Genomic DNA, 22185 nt, shown 5'->3' on the forward strand with positions numbered 1-22185 from the left:
AAGAAAGTCAGATAAAACTGACAGTTGAACATGCACTTGGTTTGTCTTCAAACAAGTTCTCACCATTGTTCTAGTGATTATGTTAAGCTAACACTTAGCATTGCCACATGCCATGTTCTTCACAGTGTTAACATGAGCTGCCCTGAACATAATCAAAGCTATTGACCCTGACGTGATTTGAACACGCAACCTTCTGATCTGGAATCAGACCTGCTGGATTGAGCAAGAAAGTCAAATAAGACTGACAGTTGAACATGCACTTGGTTTGTCTTCAAACAAGTTCTCACCATTGTTCTAGCTACTATGTTAAGCTAACACTTAGCATTGCAACATGCCACACATCTTCATAGGCCACAATTTATAATTCTTGCTTTAGGGACACAGTGTTAATATGAGCTGAACATAATCTAACCCATTGACCCTGACGTGATTTGAACACTCAACCTTCTGATTTGGAGTCAGACGCGCTACCGTTGCGCCACAGAGTCTGTTTTGAGTTCAAAGAAACTGCTGGAAACTCGCAAAGTGATCATTAGTTTCTGATATGTCAGTAGACAGGAGATTACTATTACATTTGTCTTTAATTTCACATGCAATTTTCGAATTCTGAGGTGATAAAAAGTGGAGATTTATTTACGAGCATGGTGAATGAAGGACAGTATTCACTACTGACATGGTAGTATCCTTGTTTCTGGGACACAGGTTCTACATGAACTGTGCAGAACATAATAAAATCCACTTACGCCAGAGAGTTTAAACACCCAACCTTCTGATCTGGAATCAGACGTGCTGGATTGAGCAAGAAAGTCAGATAAAACTGACAGTTGAACATGCACTTGGTTTGTCTTCAAACAAGTTCTCACCATTGTTCTAGTGACTATGTTAAGCTAACATTTAGCATTGCCACATGCCATGTTCTTCATAGGCCACAATTTATAATTCTTGGTTTTGGGACACAGTGTTAACATGAGCTGAACATAATCAAAGCTATTGACCCTGACGTGATTTGAACACTCAACCTTCTGATCTGGAGTCAGACGCGCTACCGTTTAGATTTATTTACGAGCATGGTGAATGAAGGACAGTATTCACTACTGACATGGTAGTATCCTTGTTTCTGGGACACAAGTTCTACATGAACTGTGAAGAACATAATAAAATCCACTTACGCCAGAGAGTTTTAAACACACAACCTTCTGATCTGGAATCAGACGTGCTGGATTGAGCAAGAAAGTCAGATAAAACTGACAGTTGAACATGCACTTGGTTTGTCTTCAAACAAGTTCTCACCATTGTTCTAGTGACTATGTTAAGCTAACACTTAGCATTGCCACATGCCATGTTCTTCACAGTGTTAACATGAGCTGCCCTGAACATAATCAAAGCTATTGACCCTGACGTGATTTGAACACGCAACCTTCTGATCTGGAGTCAGACGCGCTACCGTTGCGCCACAGAGTCTGTTTTGGGTTCAAAAAAACTGCTGGAAACTCGCAAAGTGATCAGTAGTTTCTGATATGTCAGTAGACAGGAGATTACTATTACATTTGTCTTTTATTTCACATGCAATTTTCCAATTCTGAGGTGATAAAAAGTGGAGATTTATTTACGAGCATGGTGAATGAAGGACAGTATTCACTACTGACATGGTAGTATCCTTGTTTCTAGGACACAGGTTCTACATGAACTGTGCAGAACATAATAAAATCCACTTACGCCAGAGAGTTTTAAACACACAACCTTCTGATCTGGAATCAGACGTGCTGGATTGAGCAAGAAAGTCAGATAAAACTGACAGTTGAACATGCACTTGGTTTGTCTTCAAACAAGTTCTCACCATTGTTCTAGTGACTATGTTAAGCTAACACTTAGCATTGCCACATGCCATGTTCTTCACAGTGTTAACATGAGCTGAACATAATCAAACCCATTGACCCTGACGTGATTTGAACACGCAACCTTCTGATCTGGAGTCAGACGCGCTACCGTTGCGCCACAGAGTCTCTGTTGAGTTAAAGCAACTGCTGGAAACTCGCAAAGTGATCATTAGTTTCTGATATGTCAGTAGACAGGAGATTACTATTACATTTGTCTTTTATTTCACATGCAATTTTCGAATTCTGAGGTGATAAAAAGTGGAGATTTATTTACGAGCATGGTGAATGAAGGACAGTATTCACTACCGACATGGTAGTATCCTTGTTTCTGGGACACAGGTTCTACATGAACTGTGCAGAACATAATAAAATCCACTTACGCCAGAGAGTTTAAACACACAACCTTCTGATCTGGAATCAGACCTGCTGGATTGAGCAAGAAAGTCAGATAAAACTGACAGTTGAACATGCACTTGGTTTGTCTTCAAACAAGTTCTCACCATTGTTCTAGCTACTATGTTAAGCTAACACTTAGCATTGCCACATGCCACACATCTTCATAGGCCACAATTTATAATTCTTGCTTTAGGGAAACAGTGTTAATATGAGCTGAACATAATCTAACCCATTGACCCTGACGTGATTTGAACACGCAACCTTCTGATCTGGAGTCAGACGCGCTACCGTTGCGCCACAGAGTCTGTTTTGAGTTCAAAGAAACTGCTGGAAACTCCCAAAGTGATCAGTAGTTTCTGATATGTCAGTAGACAGGAGATTACTATTACATTTGTCTTTTATTTCACATGCAATTTTCGAATTCTGAGGTGATAAAAAGTGGAGATTTTTTTACGAGCATGGTGAATGAAGGACAGTATTCACTACTGACATGGTAGTATCCTTGTTTCTAGGACACAGGTTCTACATGAACTGTGCAGAACATAATAAAATCCACTTACGCCAGATAGTTTAAACACACAACCTTCTGATCTGGAATCAGACGTGCTGGATTGAGCAAGAAAGTCAGATAAAACTGACAGTTGAACATGCACTTGGTTTGTCTTCAAACAAGTTCTCACCATTGTTCTAGTGACTATGTTAAGCTAACACTTAGCATTGCCACATGCCATGTTCCTCATAGGCCACAATTTATAATTCTTGGTTTTGGGACACAGTGTTAACATGAGCTGCCCTGAACATAATCAAAGCTATTGACCCTGACGTGATTTGAACACACAACCTTCTGATCTGAAATCAGACGTGCTGGATTGAGCAAGAAAGTCAGATAAAACTGACAGTTGAACATGCACTTGGTTTGTCTTCAAACAAGTTCTCACCATTGTTCTAGTGACTATGTTAAGCTAACACTTAGCATTGCCACATGCCATGTTCTTCACAGTGTTAACATGAGCTGCCCTGAACATAATCAAAGCTATTGACCCTGACGTGATTTGAACACGCAACCTTCTGATCTGGAGTCAGACGCGCTACCGTTGCACCACAGAGTCTGTTTTGGGTTCAAAAAAACTGCTGGAAACTCGCAAAGTGATCAGTAGTTTCTGATATGTCAGTAGACAGGAGATTACTATTACATTTGTCTTTTATTTCACATGCAATTTTCGAATTCTGAGGTGATAAAAAGTGGAGATTTATTTACGAGCATGGTGAATGAAGGACAGTATTCACTACTGACATGGTAGTATCCTTGTTTCTGGGACACAGGTTCTACATGAACTGTGCAGAACATAATAAAATCCACTTACGCCAGAGAGTTTAAACACCCAACCTTCTGATCTGGAATCAGACGTGCTGGATTGAGCAAGAAAGTCAGATAAAACTGACAGTTGAACATGCACTTGGTTTGTCTTCAAACAAGTTCTCACCATTGTTCTAGCTACTATGTTAAGCTAACACTTAGCATTGCCACATGCCACACATCTTCATAGACCACAATTTATAATTCTTGCTTTCAGGACACAGTGTTAACATGAGCTGAACATAATCAAACCCATTGACCCTGACGTGATTTGAACACGCAACCTTCTGATCTGGAGTCAGACGCGCTACCGTTGCGCCACAGAGTCTGTTTTGAGTTCAAAGAAACTGCTGGAAACTCGCAAAGTGATCATTAGTTTCTGATATGTCAGTAGACAGGAGATTACTATTACATTTGTCTTTTATTTCACATGCAATTTTCGAATTCTGAGGTGATAAAAAGTGGAGATTTATTTACGAGCATGGTGAATGAAGGACAGTATTCACTACCGACATGGTAGTATCCTTGTTTCTGGGACACAGGTTCTACATGAACTGTGCAGAACATAATAAAATCCACTTACGCCAGAGAGTTTTAAACACGCAACCTTCTGATCTGGAATCAGACCTGCTGGATTGAGCAAGAAAGTCAGATAAAACTGACAGTTGAACATGCACTTGGTTTGTCTTCAAACAAGTTCTCACCATTGTTCTAGCTACTATGTTAAGCTAACACTTAGCATTGCCACATGCCACACATCTTCACTTGCTTTCAGGACACAGTGTTAACATGAGCTGACATAATCAAAGCTATTTGACCCTGACAGTGATTGAACACGCACCTTCTGATCTGGAGTCAGACGCGCTACCAACCGTTGCGCCAACAGAGTCTCACGTTGTGAGTTAAAGCAACTGCTGGAAACGTCGCAAGTGATCATTAGTTTCTGATATGTCAGTAGACAGGAGATTACTATATACATTTGTTCTTTATTTCACATGCAATTTTCGAATTCTGCGGTATAAAAAGTGGAGATTTATTTACGAGCATGTTGATGAAGGACAGTATTCACTACTGACATGGTAGTATCCTTGTTTCTAGGACACAGGTTCTATCAATGAACTGTGCAGAACATAATAAAATCCACTTACACGCCAGAGAGGTTTTAAACACAACAACCTTCTGATCTGGAATCAAGACCGTGCTAGGATTGAGCACGAAAGTCAGATAAAAACTGACAGTTGAACATGCACTTTGTTTGTCTTTAAACAAGGTTCTCACCATTGTTCTAGTGACTATTGTTAGCTAACACTTAGCATTGCCACATGACACATTCTTCATAGGACCACAATTTATAATTCTTGCTTTCAGGACACAGTGTTAACATGAGCTGAACATAATCAAAGCTATTGACCCTGACGTGATTTGAACACGCAAACCTTCTGATCTGGAGTCAGACGCGCTACCGTTGCGCCACAGAGTCTCTGTTGAGTTAAAGAAACTGCTGGAAACTCGCAAAGTGATCATTAGTTTCTGATATGTCAGTAGACAGGAGATTACTATTACATTTGTCTTTTATTTCACATGCAATTTTCGAATTCTGAGGTGATAAAAAGTGGAGATTTTTTTACGAGCATGGTGAATGAAGGACAGTATTCACTACTGACATGGTACTATCCTTATTTCTGGGACACAGGTTCTACATGAACTGTGCAGAACATAATAAAATCCACTTACGCCAGAGAGTTTTAAACACACAACCTTCTGATCTGGAATCAGACCTGCTGGATTGAGCAAGAAAGTCAGATAAAACTGACAGTTGAACATGCACTTGGTTTGTCTTCAAACAAGTTCTCACCATTGTTCTAGTGACTATGTTAAGCTAACACTTAGCATTGCCACATGCCATGTTCTTCACAGTGTTAACATGAGCTGCCCTGAACATAATCAAAGATATTGACCCTGACGTGATTTGAACACGCAACCTTCTGATCTGGAATCAGACGTGCTGGATTGAGCAAGAGAGTCAGATAAAACAGACAGTTGAACATGCACTTGGTTTGTCTTCAAACAAGTTCTCACCATTGTTCTAGCTACTATGTTAAGCTAACACTTAGCATTGCCACATGCCACACATCTTCATAGACCACAATTTATAATTCTTGCTTTCAGGACACAGTGTTAACATGAGCTGAACATAATCAAAGCTATTGACCCTGACGTGATTTGAACACGCAACCTTCTGATCTGGAGTCAGACGCGCTACCGTTGCGCCACAGAGTCTGTTTTGAGTTCAAAGAAACTGCTGGAAACTCGCAAAGTGATCATTAGTTTCTGATATGTCAGTAGACAGGAGATTACTATTACATTTGTCTTTTATTTCACATGCAATTTTCGAATTCTGAGGTGATAAAAAGTGGAGATTTATTTACGAGCATGGTGAATGAAGGACAGTATTCACTACTGACATGGTAGTATCCTTGTTTCTGGGACACAGGTTCTACATGAACTGTGCAGAACATAATAAAATCCACTTACGCCAGAGAGTTTTAAACACGCAACCTTCTGATCTGGAATCAGACCTGCTGGATTGAGCAAGAAAGTCAGATAAAACTGACAGTTGAACATGCACTTGGTTTGTCTTCAAACAAGTTCTCACCATTGTTCTAGTGACTATGTTAAGCTAACACTTAGCATTGCCACATGCCATGTTCTTCATAGGCCACAATTTATAATTCTTGCTTTTGGGACACAGTGTTAACATGAGCTGAACATAATCAAAGCTATTGACCCTGACGTGATTTGAACACGCAACCTTCTGATCTGGAGTCAGACGCGCTACCGTTGCGCCACAGAGTCTGTTTTGAGTTCAAAGAAACTGCTGGAAACTCGCAAAGTGATCAGTAGTTTCTGATATGTCAGTAGACAGGAGATTACTATTACATTTGTCTTTTATTTCACATGCAATTTTCGAATTCTGAGGTGATAAAAAGTGGAGATTTATTTACGAGCATGGTGAATGAAGGACAGTATTCACTACTGACATGGTAGTATCCTTGTTTCTAGGACACAGGTTCTACATGAACTGTGCAGAACATTATAAAATCCACTTACGCCAGAGAGTTTAAACACGCAACCTTCTGATCTGGAATAAGACGTGCTGGATTGAGCAAGAAAGTCAGATAAAACTGACAGTTGAACATGCACTTGGTTTGTCTTCAAACAAGTTCTCACCATTGTTCTAGCTACTATGCTAAGCTAACACTTAGCATTGCAATATGCCACACATCTTCATAGGCCACAATTTATAATTCTTGGTTTTGGGACACAGTGTTAACATGAGCTGAACATAATCAAAGCTATTGACCCTGACGTGATTTGAACACTCAACCTTCTGATCTGGAGTCAGACGCGCTACCGTTTAGATTTATTTACGAGCATGGTGAATGAAGGACAGTATTCACTACTGACATGGTAGTATCCTTGTTTCTAGGACAGGTTCTACATGAACTGTGCAGAACAAAATAAAATCCACTTACGCCAGAGAGTTTTAAACACACAACCTTCTGATCTGGAATCAGACGTGCTAGATTGAGCAAGAAAGTCAGATAAAACTGACAGTTGAACATGCACTTGGTTTGTCTTCAAACAAGTTCTCACCATTGTTCTAGTGACTATGTTAAGCTAACACTTAGCATTGCCACATGCCATGTTCCTCATAGGCCACAATTTATAATTCTTGCTTTTGGGACACAGTGTTAACATGAGCTGAACATAATCAAAGCTATTGACCCTGACGTGATTTGAACACGCAACCTTCTGATCTGGAGTCAGACGCGCTACCGTTGCGCCACAGAGTCTGTTTTGAGTTCAAAGAAACTGCTGGAAACTCGCAAAGTGATCATTAGTTTCTGATATGTCAGTAGACAGGAGATTACTATTACATTTGTCTTTTATTTCACATGCAATTTTCGAATTCTGAGGTGATAAAAAGTGGAGATTTTTTTACGAGCATGGTGAATGAAGGACAGTATTCACTACTGACATGGTAGTATCCTTGTTTCTAGGACACAGGTTCTACATGAACTGTGCAGAACATAATAAAATCCACTTACGCCAGAGAGTTTTAAACACACAACCTTCTGATCTGGAATCAGACTGCTGGATTGAGCAAGAAAGTCAGATAAAACTGACAGTTGAACATGCACTTGGTTTGTCTTCAAACAAGTTCTCACCATTGTTCTAGTGACTATGTTAAGCTAACACTTAACATTGCCACATTCTTCACAGTGTTAACATGAGCTGAACATAATCAAACCCATTGACCCTGACGTGATTTGAACACGCAACCTTCTGATCTGGAGTCAGACGCGCTACCGTTGCGCCACAGAGTCTGTTTTGAGTTCAAAGAAACTGCTGGAAACTCGCAAAGTGATCATTAGTTTCTGATATGTCAATAGACAGGAGATTACTATTACATTTGTCTTTTATTTCACATGCAATTTTCGAATTCTGAGGTGATAAAAAGTGGAGATTTATTTACGAGCATGGTGAATGAAGGACAGTATTCACTACCGACATGGTAGTATCCTTGTTTCTAGGACACAGGTTCTACATGAACTGTTCAGAACATAATAAAATCCACTTACGCCAGAGAGTTTTAAACACACAACCTTCTGATCTGAAATCAGACGTGCTGGATTGAGCAAGAACGTCAGATAAAACTGACAGTTGAACATGCACTTGGTTTGTCTTCAAACAAGTTCTCACCATTGTTCTAGTGACTATGTTAAGCTAACACTTAGCATTGCAACATGCCACACATCTTCATAGGCCACAATTTATAATTCTTGCTTTAGGGACACAGTGTTAATATGAGCTGAACATAATCTAACCCATTGACCCTGACGTGACTTGAACACGCAACCTTCTGATCTGGAGTCAGACGCGCTACCGTTGCGCCACAGAGTCTGTTTTGAGTTCAAAGAAACTGCTGGAAACTCGCAAAGTGATCAGTAGTTTCTGATATGTCAATAGACAGGAGATTACTATTACATTTGTCTTTTATTTCACATGCAATTTCGAATTCTGAGGTGATAAAAAGTGGAGATTTTTTTACGAGCATGGTGAATGAAGGACAGTATTCACTACTGACATGGTAGTATCCTTGTTTCTGGGACACAGGTTCTACATGAACTGTGCAGAACATAATAAAATCCACTTACGCCAGAGAGTTTTAAACACACAACCTTCTGATCTGGAATCAGACGTGCTGGATTGAGCAAGAAAGTCAGATAAAACTGACAGTTGAACACGCACTTGGTTTGTCTTCAAACAAGTTCTCACCATTGTTCTAGTGACTATGTTAAGCTAACACTTAACATTGCCACATTCTTCACAGTGTTAACATGAGCTGAACATAATCAAACCCATTGACCCTGACGTGATTTGAACACGCAACCTTCTGATCTGGAATCAGACGTGCTGGATTGAGCAAGAAAGTCAGATAAAACTGACAGTTGAACATGCACTTGGTTTGTCTTCAAACAAGTTCTCACCATTGTTCTAGTGACTATGTTAAGCTAACACTTAGCATTGCAACATGCCACACATCTTCATAGGCCACAATTTATAATTCTTGCTTTAGGGAAACAGTGTTAATATGAGCTGAACATAATCTAACCCATTGACCCTGACGTGATTTGAACACGCAACCTTCTGAGCTGGAGTCAGACGCGCTACCGTTGCGCCACAGAGTCTGTTTTGAGTTCAAAGAAACTGCTGGAAACTCCCAAAGTGATCAGTAGTTTCTGATATGTCAGTAGACAGGAGATTACTATTACATTTGTCTTTTATTTCACATGCAATTTTCGAATTCTGAGGTGATAAAAAGTGGAGATTTATTTACGAGCATGGTGGATGAAGGACAGCATTCACTACTGACATGGTAGTATCCTTGTTTCTAGGACACAGGTTCTACATGAACTGTGCAGAACATTATAAAATCCACTCACGCCAGAGAGTTTTAAACACGCAACCTTCTGATCTGGAATAAGACGTGCTGGATTGAGCAAGAAAGTCAGATAAAACTGACAGTTGAACATGCACTTGGTTTGTCTTCAAACAAGTTCTCACCATTGTTCTAGCTACTATGCTAAGCTAACACTTAGCATTGCAATATGCCACACATCTTCATAGGCCACAATTTATAATTCTTGGTTTTGGGACACAGTGTTAACATGAGCTGAACATAATCAAAGCTATTGACCCTGACGTGATTTGAACACTCAACCTTCTGATCTGGAGTCAGACGCGCTACCGTTTAGATTTATTTACGAGCATGGTGAATGAAGGACAGTATTCACTACTGACATGGTAGTATCCTTGTTTCTAGGACAGGTTCTACATGAACTGTGCAGAACAAAATAAAATCCACTTACGCCAGAGAGTTTTAAACACACAACCTTCTGATCTGGAATCAGACGTGCTAGATTGAGCAAGAAAGTCAGATAAAACTGACAGTTGAAAATGCACTTGGTTTGTCTTCAAACAAGTTCTCACCATTGTTCTAGTGACTATGTTAAGCTAACACTTAGCATTGCCACATGCCATGTTCCTCATAGGCCACAATTTATAATTCTTGCTTTTGGGACACAGTGTTAACATGAGCTGAACATAATCAAAGCTATTGACCCTGACGTGATTTGAACACGCAACCTTCTGATCTGGAGTCAGACGCGCTACCGTTGCGCCACAGAGTCTGTTTTGAGTTCAAAGAAACTGCTGGAAACTCGCAAAGTGATCATTAGTTTCTGATATGTCAGTAGACAGGAGATTACTATTACATTTGTCTTTTATTTCACATGCAATTTTCGAATTCTGAGGTGATAAAAAGTGGAGATTTTTTTACGAGCATGGTGAATGAAGGACAGTATTCACTACTGACATGGTAGTATCCTTGTTTCTAGGACACAGGTTCTACATGAACTGTGCAGAACATAATAAAATCCACTTACGCCAGAGAGTTTTAAACACACAACCTTCTGATCTGGAATCAGACTGCTGGATTGAGCAAGAAAGTCAGATAAAACTGACAGTTGAACATGCACTTGGTTTGTCTTCAAACAAGTTCTCACCATTGTTCTAGTGACTATGTTAAGCTAACACTTAACATTGCCACATTCTTCACAGTGTTAACATGAGCTGAACATAATCAAACCCATTGACCCTGACGTGATTTGAACACGCAACCTTCTGATCTGGAGTCAGACGCGCTACCGTTGCGCCACAGAGTCTGTTTTGAGTTCAAAGAAACTGCTGGAAACTCGCAAAGTGATCATTAGTTTCTGATATGTCAATAGACAGGAGATTACTATTACATTTGTCTTTTATTTCACATGCAATTTTCGAATTCTGAGGTGATAAAAAGTGGAGATTTATTTACGAGCATGGTGAATGAAGGACAGTATTCACTACCGACATGGTAGTATCCTTGTTTCTAGGACACAGGTTCTACATGAACTGTTCAGAACATAATAAAATCCACTTACGCCAGAGAGTTTTAAACACACAACCTTCTGATCTGAAATCAGACGTGCTGGATTGAGCAAGAACGTCAGATAAAACTGACAGTTGAACATGCACTTGGTTTGTCTTCAAACAAGTTCTCACCATTGTTCTAGTGACTATGTTAAGCTAACACTTAGCATTGCAACATGCCACACATCTTCATAGGCCACAATTTATAATTCTTGCTTTAGGGACACAGTGTTAATATGAGCTGAACATAATCTAACCCATTGACCCTGACGTGACTTGAACACGCAACCTTCTGATCTGGAGTCAGACGCGCTACCGTTGCGCCACAGAGTCTGTTTTGAGTTCAAAGAAACTGCTGGAAACTCGCAAAGTGATCATTAGTTTCTGATATGTCAGTAGACAGGAGATTACTATTACATTTGTCTTTTATTTCACATGCAATTTTCGAATTCTGAGGTGATAAAAAGTGGAGATTTTTTTACGAGCATGGTGAATGAAGGACAGTATTCACTACTGACATGGTAGTATCCTTGTTTCTAGGACACAGGTTCTACATGAACTGTGCAGAACATAATAAAATCCACTTACGCCAGAGAGTTTTAAACACACAACCTTCTGATCTGGAATCAGACTGCTGGATTGAGCAAGAAAGTCAGATAAAACTGACAGTTGAACATGCACTTGGTTTGTCTTCAAACAAGTTCTCACCATTGTTCTAGTGACTATGTTAAGCTAACACTTAACATTGCCACATTCTTCACAGTGTTAACATGAGCTGAACATAATCAAACCCATTGACCCTGACGTGATTTGAACACGCAACCTTCTGATCTGGAGTCAGACGCGCTACCGTTGCGCCACAGAGTCTGTTTTGAGTTCAAAGAAACTGCTGGAAACTCGCAAAGTGATCATTAGTTTCTGATATGTCAGTAGACAGGAGATTACTATTACATTTGTCTTTTATTTCACATGCAATTTTCGAATTCTGAGGTGATAAAAAGTGGAGATTTATTTACGAGCATGGTGAATGAAGGACAGTATTCACTACCGACATGGTAGTATCCTTGTTTCTAGGACACAGGTTCTACATGAACTGTTCAGAACATAATAAAATCCACTTACGCCAGAGAGTTTTAAACACACAACCTTCTGATCTGGAATCAGACGTGCTGGATTGAGCAAGAAAGTCAGATAAAACTGACAGTTGAACATGCACTTGGTTTGTCTTCAAACAAGTTCTCACCATTGTTCTAGTGACTATGTTAAGCTAACACTTAGCATTGCAACATGCCACACATCTTCATAGGCCACAATTTATAATTCTTGCTTTAGGGACACAGTGTTAATATGAGCTGAACATAATCTAACCCATTGACCCTGACGTGACTTGAACACGCAACCTTCTGATCTGGAGTCAGACGCGCTACCGTTGCGCCACAGAGTCTGTTTTGAGTTCAAAGAAACTGCTGGAAACTCGCAAAGTGATCAGTAGTTTCTGATATGTCAATAGACAGGAGATTACTATTACATTTGTCTTTTATTTCACATGCAATTTTCGAATTCTGAGGTGATAAAAAGTGGAGATTTTTTTACGAGCATGGTGAATGAAGGACAGTATTCACTACTGACATGGTAGTATCCTTGTTTCTGGGACACAGGTTCTACATGAACTGTGCAGAACATAATAAAATCCACTTACGCCAGAGAGTTTTAAACACACAACCTTCTGATCTGGAATCAGACGTGCTGGATTGAGCAAGAAAGTCAGATAAAACTGACAGTTGAACACGCACTTGGTTTGTCTTCAAACAAGTTCTCACCATTGTTCTAGTGACTATGTTAAGCTAACACTTAACATTGCCACATTCTTCACAGTGTTAACATGAGCTGAACATAATCAAACCCATTGACCCTGACGTGATTTGAACACGCAACCTTCTGATCTGGAATCAGACGTGCTGGATTGAGCAAGAAAGTCAGATAAAACTGACAGTTGAACATGCACTTGGTTTGTCTTCAAACAAGTTCTCACCATTGTTCTAGTGACTATGTTAAGCTAACACTTAGCATTGCAACATGCCACACATCTTCATAGGCCACAATTTATAATTCTTGCTTTAGGGAAACAGTGTTAATATGAGCTGAACATAATCTAACCCATTGACCCTGACGTGATTTGAACACGCAACCTTCTGAGCTGGAGTCAGACGCGCTACCGTTGCGCCACAGAGTCTGTTTTGAGTTCAAAGAAACTGCTGGAAACTCCCAAAGTGATCAGTAGTTTCTGATATGTCAGTAGACAGGAGATTACTATTACATTTGTCTTTTATTTCACATGCAATTTTCGAATTCTGAGGTGATAAAAAGTGGAGATTTTTTTACGAGCATGGTGAATGAAGGACAGTATTCACTACTGACATGGTAGTATCCTTGTTTCTAGGACACAGGTTCTACATGAACTGTGCAGAACATAATAAAATCCACTTACGCTAGATAGTTTAAACACACAACCTTCTGATCTGGAATCAGACGTGCTGGATTGAGCAAGAAAGTCAGATAAAACTGACAGTTGAACATGCACTTGGTTTGTCTTCAAACAAGTTCTCACCATTGTTCTAGTGACTATGTTAAGCTAACACTTAGCATTGCAACATGCCACACATCTTCATAGGCCACAATTTATAATGGTAGTATCCTTGTTTCTAGGACACAGGTTCTACATGAACTGTGCAGAACATAATAAAATCCAATTTATAAATCTTGCTTTCGGGACACAGTGTCAAACAAGTTCTCACCATTGTTCTAGTGACTATGTTAAGCTAACACTTAGCATTGCCACATGCCATGTTCTTCATAGGCCACAATTTATAATTCTTGGTTTTGGGACACAGTGTTAACATGAGCTGAACATAATCAAAGCTATTGACCCTGACGTGATTTGAACACTCAACCTTCTGATCTGGAGTCAGACGCGCTACCGTTTAGATTTTTTTACGAGCATGGTGAATGAAGGACAGTATTCACTACTGACATGGTAGTATCCTTGTTTCTGGGACACAGGTTCTACATGAACTGTGCAGAACATAATAAAATCCACTTACGCCAGAGAGTTTTAAACACACAACCTTCTGATCTGGAATCAGACGTGCTGGATTGAGCAAGAAAGTCAGATAAAACTGACAGTTGAACACGCACTTGGTTTGTCTTCAAACAAGTTCTCACCATTGTTCTAGTGACTATGTTAAGCTAACACTTAACATTGCCACATTCTTCACAGTGTTAACATGAGCTGAACATAATCAAACCCATTGACCCTGACGTGATTTGAACACGCAACCTTCTGATCTGGAATCAGACGTGCTGGATTGAGCAAGAAAGTCAGATAAAACTGACAGTTGAACATGCACTTGGTTTGTCTTCAAACAAGTTCTCACCATTGTTCTAGTGACTATGTTAAGCTAACACTTAGCATTGCAACATGCCACACATCTTCATAGGCCACAATTTATAATTCTTGCTTTAGGGAAACAGTGTTAATATGAGCTGAACATAATCTAACCCATTGACCCTGACGTGATTTGAACACGCAACCTTCTGAGCTGGAGTCAGACGCGCTACCGTTGCGCCACAGAGTCTGTTTTGAGTTCAAAGAAACTGCTGGAAACTCCCAAAGTGATCAGTAGTTTCTGATATGTCAGTAGACAGGAGATTACTATTACATTTGTCTTTTATTTCACATGCAATTTTCGAATTCTGAGGTGATAAAAAGTGGAGATTTATTTACGAGCATGGTGGATGAAGGACAGCATTCACTACTGACATGGTAGTATCCTTGTTTCTAGGACACAGGTTCTACATGAACTGTGCAGAACATTATAAAATCCACTCACGCCAGAGAGTTTTAAACACGCAACCTTCTGATCTGGAATAAGACGTGCTGGATTGAGCAAGAAAGTCAGATAAAACTGACAGTTGAACATGCACTTGGTTTGTCTTCAAACAAGTTCTCACCATTGTTCTAGCTACTATGCTAAGCTAACACTTAGCATTGCAATATGCCACACATCTTCATAGGCCACAATTTATAATTCTTGGTTTTGGGACACAGTGTTAACATGAGCTGAACATAATCAAAGCTATTGACCCTGACGTGATTTGAACACTCAACCTTCTGATCTGGAGTCAGACGCGCTACCGTTTAGATTTATTTACGAGCATGGTGAATGAAGGACAGTATTCACTACTGACATGGTAGTATCCTTGTTTCTAGGACAGGTTCTACATGAACTGTGCAGAACAAAATAAAATCCACTTACGCCAGAGAGTTTTAAACACACAACCTTCTGATCTGGAATCAGACGTGCTAGATTGAGCAAGAAAGTCAGATAAAACTGACAGTTGAAAATGCACTTGGTTTGTCTTCAAACAAGTTCTCACCATTGTTCTAGTGACTATGTTAAGCTAACACTTAGCATTGCCACATGCCATGTTCCTCATAGGCCACAATTTATAATTCTTGCTTTTGGGACACAGTGTTAACATGAGCTGAACATAATCAAAGCTATTGACCCTGACGTGATTTGAACACGCAACCTTCTGATCTGGAGTCAGACGCGCTACCGTTGCGCCACAGAGTCTGTTTTGAGTTCAAAGAAACTGCTGGAAACTCGCAAAGTGATCATTAGTTTCTGATATGTCAGTAGACAGGAGATTACTATTACATTTGTCTTTTATTTCACATGCAATTTTCGAATTCTGAGGTGATAAAAAGTGGAGATTTTTTTACGAGCATGGTGAATGAAGGACAGTATTCACTACTGACATGGTAGTATCCTTGTTTCTAGGACACAGGTTCTACATGAACTGTGCAGAACATAATAAAATCCACTTACGCCAGAGAGTTTTAAACACACAACCTTCTGATCTGGAATCAGACTGCTGGATTGAGCAAGAAAGTCAGATAAAACTGACAGTTGAACATGCACTTGGTTTGTCTTCAAACAAGTTCTCACCATTGTTCTAGTGACTATGTTAAGCTAACACTTAACATTGCCACATTCTTCACAGTGTTAACATGAGCTGAACATAATCAAACCCATTGACCCTGACGTGATTTGAACACGCAACCTTCTGATCTGGAGTCAGACGCGCTACCGTTGCGCCACAGAGTCTGTTTTGAGTTCAAAGAAACTGCTGGAAACTCGCAAAGTGATCATTAGTTTCTGATATGTCAATAGACAGGAGATTACTATTACATTTGTCTTTTATTTCACATGCAATTTTCGAATTCTGAGGTGATAAAAAGTGGAGATTTATTTACGAGCATGGTGAATGAAGGACAGTATTCACTACCGACATGGTAGTATCCTTGTTTCTAGGACACAGGTTCTACATGAACTGTTCAGAACATAATAAAATCCACTTACGCCAGAGAGTTTTAAACACACAACCTTCTGATCTGAAATCAGACGTGCTGGATTGAGCAAGAACGTCAGATAAAACTGACAGTTGAACATGCACTTGGTTTGTCTTCAAACAAGTTCTCACCATTGTTCTAGTGACTATGTTAAGCTAACACTTAGCATTGCAACATGCCACACATCTTCATAGGCCACAATTTATAATTCTTGCTTTAGGGACACAGTGTTAATATGAGCTGAACATAATCTAACCCATTGACCCTGACGTGACTTGAACACGCAACCTTCTGATCTGGAGTCAGACGCGCTACCGTTGCGCCACAGAGTCTGTTTTGAGTTCAAAGAAACTGCTGGAAACTCGCAAAGTGATCATTAGTTTCTGATATGTCAGTAGACAGGAGATTACTATTACATTTGTCTTTTATTTCACATGCAATTTTCGAATTCTGAGGTGATAAAAAGTGGAGATTTTTTTACGAGCATGGTGAATGAAGGACAGTATTCACTACTGACATGGTAGTATCCTTGTTTCTAGGACACAGGTTCTACATGAACTGTGCAGAACATAATAAAATCCACTTACGCCAGAGAGTTTTAAACACACAACCTTCTGATCTGGAATCAGACTGCTGGATTGAGCAAGAAAGTCAGATAAAACTGACAGTTGAACATGCACTTGGTTTGTCTTCAAACAAGTTCTCACCATTGTTCTAGTGACTATGTTAAGCTAACACTTAACATTGCCACATTCTTCACAGTGTTAACATGAGCTGAACATAATCAAACCCATTGACCCTGACGTGATTTGAACACGCAACCTTCTGATCTGGAGTCAGACGCGCTACCGTTGCGCCACAGAGTCTGTTTTGAGTTCAAAGAAACTGCTGGAAACTCGCAAAGTGATCATTAGTTTCTGATATGTCAATAGACAGGAGATTACTATTACATTTGTCTTTTATTTCACATGCAATTTTCGAATTCTGAGGTGATAAAAAGTGGAGATTTATTTACGAGCATGGTGAATGAAGGACAGTATTCACTACCGACATGGTAGTATCCTTGTTTCTAGGACACAGGTTCTACATGAACTGTTCAGAACATAATAAAATCCACTTACGCCAGAGAGTTTTAAACACACAACCTTCTGATCTGAAATCAGACGTGCTGGATTGAGCAAGAACGTCAGATAAAACTGACAGTTGAACATGCACTTGGTTTGTCTTCAAACAAGTTCTCACCATTGTTCTAGTGACTATGTTAAGCTAACACTTAGCATTGCAACATGCCACACATCTTCATAGGCCACAATTTATAATTCTTGCTTTAGGGACACAGTGTTAATATGAGCTGAACATAATCTAACCCATTGACCCTGACGTGACTTGAACACGCAACCTTCTGATCTGGAGTCAGACGCGCTACCGTTGCGCCACAGAGTCTGTTTTGAGTTCAAAGAAACTGCTGGAAACTCGCAAAGTGATCAGTAGTTTCTGATATGTCAATAGACAGGAGATTACTATTACATTTGTCTTTTATTTCACATGCAATTTTCGAATTCTGAGGTGATAAAAAGTGGAGATTTTTTTACGAGCATGGTGAATGAAGGACAGTATTCACTACTGACATGGTAGTATCCTTGTTTCTGGGACACAGGTTCTACATGAACTGTGCAGAACATAATAAAATCCACTTACGCCAGAGAGTTTTAAACACACAACCTTCTGATCTGGAATCAGACGTGCTGGATTGAGCAAGAAAGTCAGATAAAACTGACAGTTGAACACGCACTTGGTTTGTCTTCAAACAAGTTCTCACCATTGTTCTAGTGACTATGTTAAGCTAACACTTAACATTGCCACATTCTTCACAGTGTTAACATGAGCTGAACATAATCAAACCCATTGACCCTGACGTGATTTGAACACGCAACCTTCTGATCTGGAATCAGACGTGCTGGATTGAGCAAGAAAGTCAGATAAAACTGACAGTTGAACATGCACTTGGTTTGTCTTCAAACAAGTTCTCACCATTGTTCTAGTGACTATGTTAAGCTAACACTTAGCATTGCAACATGCCACACATCTTCATAGGCCACAATTTATAATTCTTGCTTTAGGGAAACAGTGTTAATATGAGCTGAACATAATCTAACCCATTGACCCTGACGTGATTTGAACACGCAACCTTCTGAGCTGGAGTCAGACGCGCTACCGTTGCGCCACAGAGTCTGTTTTGAGTTCAAAGAAACTGCTGGAAACTCCCAAAGTGATCAGTAGTTTCTGATATGTCAGTAGACAGGAGATTACTATTACATTTGTCTTTTATTTCACATGCAATTTTCGAATTCTGAGGTGATAAAAAGTGGAGATTTTTTTACGAGCATGGTGAATGAAGGACAGTATTCACTACTGACATGGTAGTATCCTTGTTTCTAGGACACAGGTTCTACATGAACTGTGCAGAACATAATAAAATCCACTTACGCTAGATAGTTTAAACACACAACCTTCTGATCTGGAATCAGACGTGCTGGATTGAGCAAGAAAGTCAGATAAAACTGACAGTTGAACATGCACTTGGTTTGTCTTCAAACAAGTTCTCACCATTGTTCTAGTGACTATGTTAAGCTAACACTTAGCATTGCAACATGCCACACATCTTCATAGGCCACAATTTATAATGGTAGTATCCTTGTTTCTAGGACACAGGTTCTACATGAACTGTGCAGAACATAATAAAATCCAATTTATAAATCTTGCTTTCGGGACACAGTGTCAAACAAGTTCTCACCATTGTTCTAGTGACTATGTTAAGCTAACACTTAGCATTGCCACATGCCATGTTCTTCATAGGCCACAATTTATAATTCTTGGTTTTGGGACACAGTGTTAACATGAGCTGAACATAATCAAAGCTATTGACCCTGACGTGATTTGAACACTCAACCTTCTGATCTGGAGTCAGACGCGCTACCGTTTAGATTTATTTACGAGCATGGTGAATGAAGGACAGTATTCACTACTGACATGGTAGTATCCTTGTTTCTGGGACACAAGTTCTACATGAACTGTGAAGAACATAATAAAATCCACTTACGCCAGAGAGTTTTAAACACACAACCTTCTGATCTGGAATCAGACGTGCTAGATTGAGCAAGAAAGTCAGATAAAACAGACAGTTGAACATGCACTTGGTTTGTCTTCAAACAAGTTCTCACCATTGTTCTAGTGACTATGTTAAGCTAACACTTAGCATTGCCACATGCCATGTTCTTCACAGTGTTAACATGAGCTGAACATAATCAAAGCTATTGACCCTGACGTGATTTGAACACGCAACCTTCTGATCTGGAGTCAGACGCGCTACCGTTGCGCCACAGAGTCTCTGTTGAGTTAAAGAAACTGCTGGAAACTCGCAAAGTGATCATTAGTTTCTGATATGTCAGTAGACAGGAGATTACTATTACATTTGTCTTTTATTTCACATGCAATTTTCGAATTCTGAGGTGATAAAAAGTGGAGATTTTTTTACGAGCATGGTGAATGAAGGACAGTATTCACTACTGACATGGTACTATCCTTATTTCTGGGACACAGGTTCTACATGAACTGTGCAGAACATAATAAAATCCACTTACGCCAGAGAGTTTTAAACACACAACCTTCTGATCTGCAATCAGACGTGCTGGATTGAGCAAGATAGTCAGATAAAACTGACAGTTGAACATGCACTTGGTTTGTCTTCAAACAAGTTCTCACCATTGTTCTAGTGACTATGTTAAGCTAACACTTAGCATTGCCACATGCCATGTTCTTCACAGTGTTAACATGAGCTGCCCTGAACATAATCAAAGATATTGACCCTGACGTGATTTGAACACGCAACCTTCTGATCTGGAATCAGACGTGCTGGATTGAGCAAGAAAGTCAGATAAAACTGACAGTTGAACATGCACTTGGTTTGTCTTCAAACAAGTTCTCACCATTGTTCTAGTGACTATGTTAAGCTAACACTTAGCATTGCAACATGCCACACATCTTCATAGGCCACAATTTATAATTCTTGCTTTAGGGAAACAGTGTTAATATGAGCTGAACATAATCTAAACCATTGACCCTGACGTGATTTGAACACGCAACCTTCTGATCTGGAATCAGACGTGCTGGATTGAGCAAGAAAGTCAGATAAAACTGACAGTTGAACATGCACTTGGTTTGTCTTCAAACAAGTTCTCACCATTGTTCTAGTGACTATGTTAAGCTAACACTTAACATTGCCACATTCTTCACAGTGTTAACATGAGCTGAACATAATCAAACCCATTGACCCTGACGTGATTTGAACACGCAACCTTCTGATCTGGAGTCAGACGCGCTACCGTTGCGCCACAGAGTCTGTTTTGAGTTCAAAGAAACTGCTGGAAACTCCCAAAGTGATCAGTAGTTTCTGATATGTCAGTAGACAGGAGATTACTATTACATTTGTCTTTTATTTCACATGCAATTTTCGAATTCTGAGGTGATAAAAAGTGGAGATTTTTTTACGAGCATGGTGAATGAAGGACAGTATTCACTACTGACATGGTAGTATCCTTGTTTCTAGGACACAGGTTCTACATGAACTGTGCAGAACATAATAAAATCCACTTACGCTAGATAGTTTAAACACACAACCTTCTGATCTGGAATCAGACGTGCTGGATTGAGCAAGAAAGTCAGATAAAACTGACAGTTGAACATGCACTTGGTTTGTCTTCAAACAAGTTCTCACCATTGTTCTAGTGACTATGTTAAGCTAACACTTAGCATTGCAACATGCCACACATCTTCATAGGCCACAATTTATAATGGTAGTATCCTTGTTTCTAGGACACAGGTTCTACATGAACTGTGCAGAACATAATAAAATCCAATTTATAAATCTTGCTTTCGGGACACAGTGTCAAACAAGTTCTCACCATTGTTCTAGTGACTATGTTAAGCTAACACTTAGCATTGCCACATGCCATGTTCTTCATAGGCCACAATTTATAATTCTTGGTTTTGGGACACAGTGTTAACATGAGCTGAACATAATCAAAGCTATTGACCCTGACGTGATTTGAACACTCAACCTTCTGATCTGGAGTCAGACGCGCTACCGTTTAGATTTATTTACGAGCATGGTGAATGAAGGACAGTATTCACTACTGACATGGTAGTATCCTTGTTTCTGGGACACAAGTTCTACATGAACTGTGAAGAACATAATAAAATCCACTTACGCCAGAGAGTTTTAAACACACAACCTTCTGATCTGGAATCAGACGTGCTAGATTGAGCAAGAAAGTCAGATAAAACAGACAGTTGAACATGCACTTGGTTTGTCTTCAAACAAGTTCTCACCATTGTTCTAGTGACTATGTTAAGCTAACACTTAGCATTGCCACATGCCATGTTCTTCACAGTGTTAACATGAGCTGAACATAATCAAAGCTATTGACCCTGACGTGATTTGAACACGCAACCTTCTGATCTGGAGTCAGACGCGCTACCGTTGCGCCACAGAGTCTCTGTTGAGTTAAAGAAACTGCTGGAAACTCGCAAAGTGATCATTAGTT

General features: G+C 39.7%; 1 protein-coding gene and 26 non-coding genes across 27 annotated transcripts in view; 1 reads left to right on the top strand and 26 right to left on the bottom strand.

The window, feature by feature from the left end:
* The window catches only part of fermt3b (fermitin family member 3b), a 40494-nt gene that overhangs the window by 3957 nt on the left and 14352 nt on the right, over positions 1-22185 (top strand). The gene's annotated exons all lie outside the window — the stretch shown is intronic.
* trnaw-cca lies at positions 1390-1461 on the bottom strand. Its single transcript has one exon. It is a non-coding gene; the product is annotated as a tRNA-Trp (tRNA).
* trnaw-cca lies at positions 1932-2003 on the bottom strand. Its single transcript has one exon. It is a non-coding gene; the product is annotated as a tRNA-Trp (tRNA).
* On the bottom strand, positions 2507-2578 carry trnaw-cca. The gene has a single exon. It is a non-coding gene; the product is annotated as a tRNA-Trp (tRNA).
* trnaw-cca lies at positions 3887-3958 on the bottom strand. Its single transcript has one exon. It is a non-coding gene; the product is annotated as a tRNA-Trp (tRNA).
* On the bottom strand, positions 5839-5910 carry trnaw-cca. Its single transcript has one exon. It is a non-coding gene; the product is annotated as a tRNA-Trp (tRNA).
* On the bottom strand, positions 6415-6486 carry trnaw-cca. The gene has a single exon. It is a non-coding gene; the product is annotated as a tRNA-Trp (tRNA).
* On the bottom strand, positions 7416-7487 carry trnaw-cca. Its single transcript has one exon. It is a non-coding gene; the product is annotated as a tRNA-Trp (tRNA).
* On the bottom strand, positions 7950-8021 carry trnaw-cca. Its single transcript has one exon. It is a non-coding gene; the product is annotated as a tRNA-Trp (tRNA).
* On the bottom strand, positions 8527-8598 carry trnaw-cca. Its single transcript has one exon. It is a non-coding gene; the product is annotated as a tRNA-Trp (tRNA).
* trnaw-cca lies at positions 9315-9386 on the bottom strand. The gene has a single exon. It is a non-coding gene; the product is annotated as a tRNA-Trp (tRNA).
* On the bottom strand, positions 10317-10388 carry trnaw-cca. The gene has a single exon. It is a non-coding gene; the product is annotated as a tRNA-Trp (tRNA).
* trnaw-cca lies at positions 10851-10922 on the bottom strand. Its single transcript has one exon. It is a non-coding gene; the product is annotated as a tRNA-Trp (tRNA).
* On the bottom strand, positions 11428-11499 carry trnaw-cca. Its single transcript has one exon. It is a non-coding gene; the product is annotated as a tRNA-Trp (tRNA).
* On the bottom strand, positions 11962-12033 carry trnaw-cca. Its single transcript has one exon. It is a non-coding gene; the product is annotated as a tRNA-Trp (tRNA).
* trnaw-cca lies at positions 12539-12610 on the bottom strand. The gene has a single exon. It is a non-coding gene; the product is annotated as a tRNA-Trp (tRNA).
* On the bottom strand, positions 13328-13399 carry trnaw-cca. Its single transcript has one exon. It is a non-coding gene; the product is annotated as a tRNA-Trp (tRNA).
* Positions 14730-14801, bottom strand: trnaw-cca. The gene has a single exon. It is a non-coding gene; the product is annotated as a tRNA-Trp (tRNA).
* Positions 15732-15803, bottom strand: trnaw-cca. The gene has a single exon. It is a non-coding gene; the product is annotated as a tRNA-Trp (tRNA).
* On the bottom strand, positions 16266-16337 carry trnaw-cca. The gene has a single exon. It is a non-coding gene; the product is annotated as a tRNA-Trp (tRNA).
* trnaw-cca lies at positions 16843-16914 on the bottom strand. The gene has a single exon. It is a non-coding gene; the product is annotated as a tRNA-Trp (tRNA).
* trnaw-cca lies at positions 17377-17448 on the bottom strand. Its single transcript has one exon. It is a non-coding gene; the product is annotated as a tRNA-Trp (tRNA).
* Positions 17954-18025, bottom strand: trnaw-cca. Its single transcript has one exon. It is a non-coding gene; the product is annotated as a tRNA-Trp (tRNA).
* Positions 18743-18814, bottom strand: trnaw-cca. The gene has a single exon. It is a non-coding gene; the product is annotated as a tRNA-Trp (tRNA).
* On the bottom strand, positions 19898-19969 carry trnaw-cca. The gene has a single exon. It is a non-coding gene; the product is annotated as a tRNA-Trp (tRNA).
* trnaw-cca lies at positions 20910-20981 on the bottom strand. The gene has a single exon. It is a non-coding gene; the product is annotated as a tRNA-Trp (tRNA).
* trnaw-cca lies at positions 22065-22136 on the bottom strand. The gene has a single exon. It is a non-coding gene; the product is annotated as a tRNA-Trp (tRNA).

This window comes from Anabas testudineus, chromosome 10 (genome assembly GCF_900324465.2).
Source record: "Anabas testudineus chromosome 10, fAnaTes1.2, whole genome shotgun sequence".
NCBI lineage: Eukaryota > Metazoa > Chordata > Actinopteri > Anabantiformes > Anabantidae > Anabas > Anabas testudineus.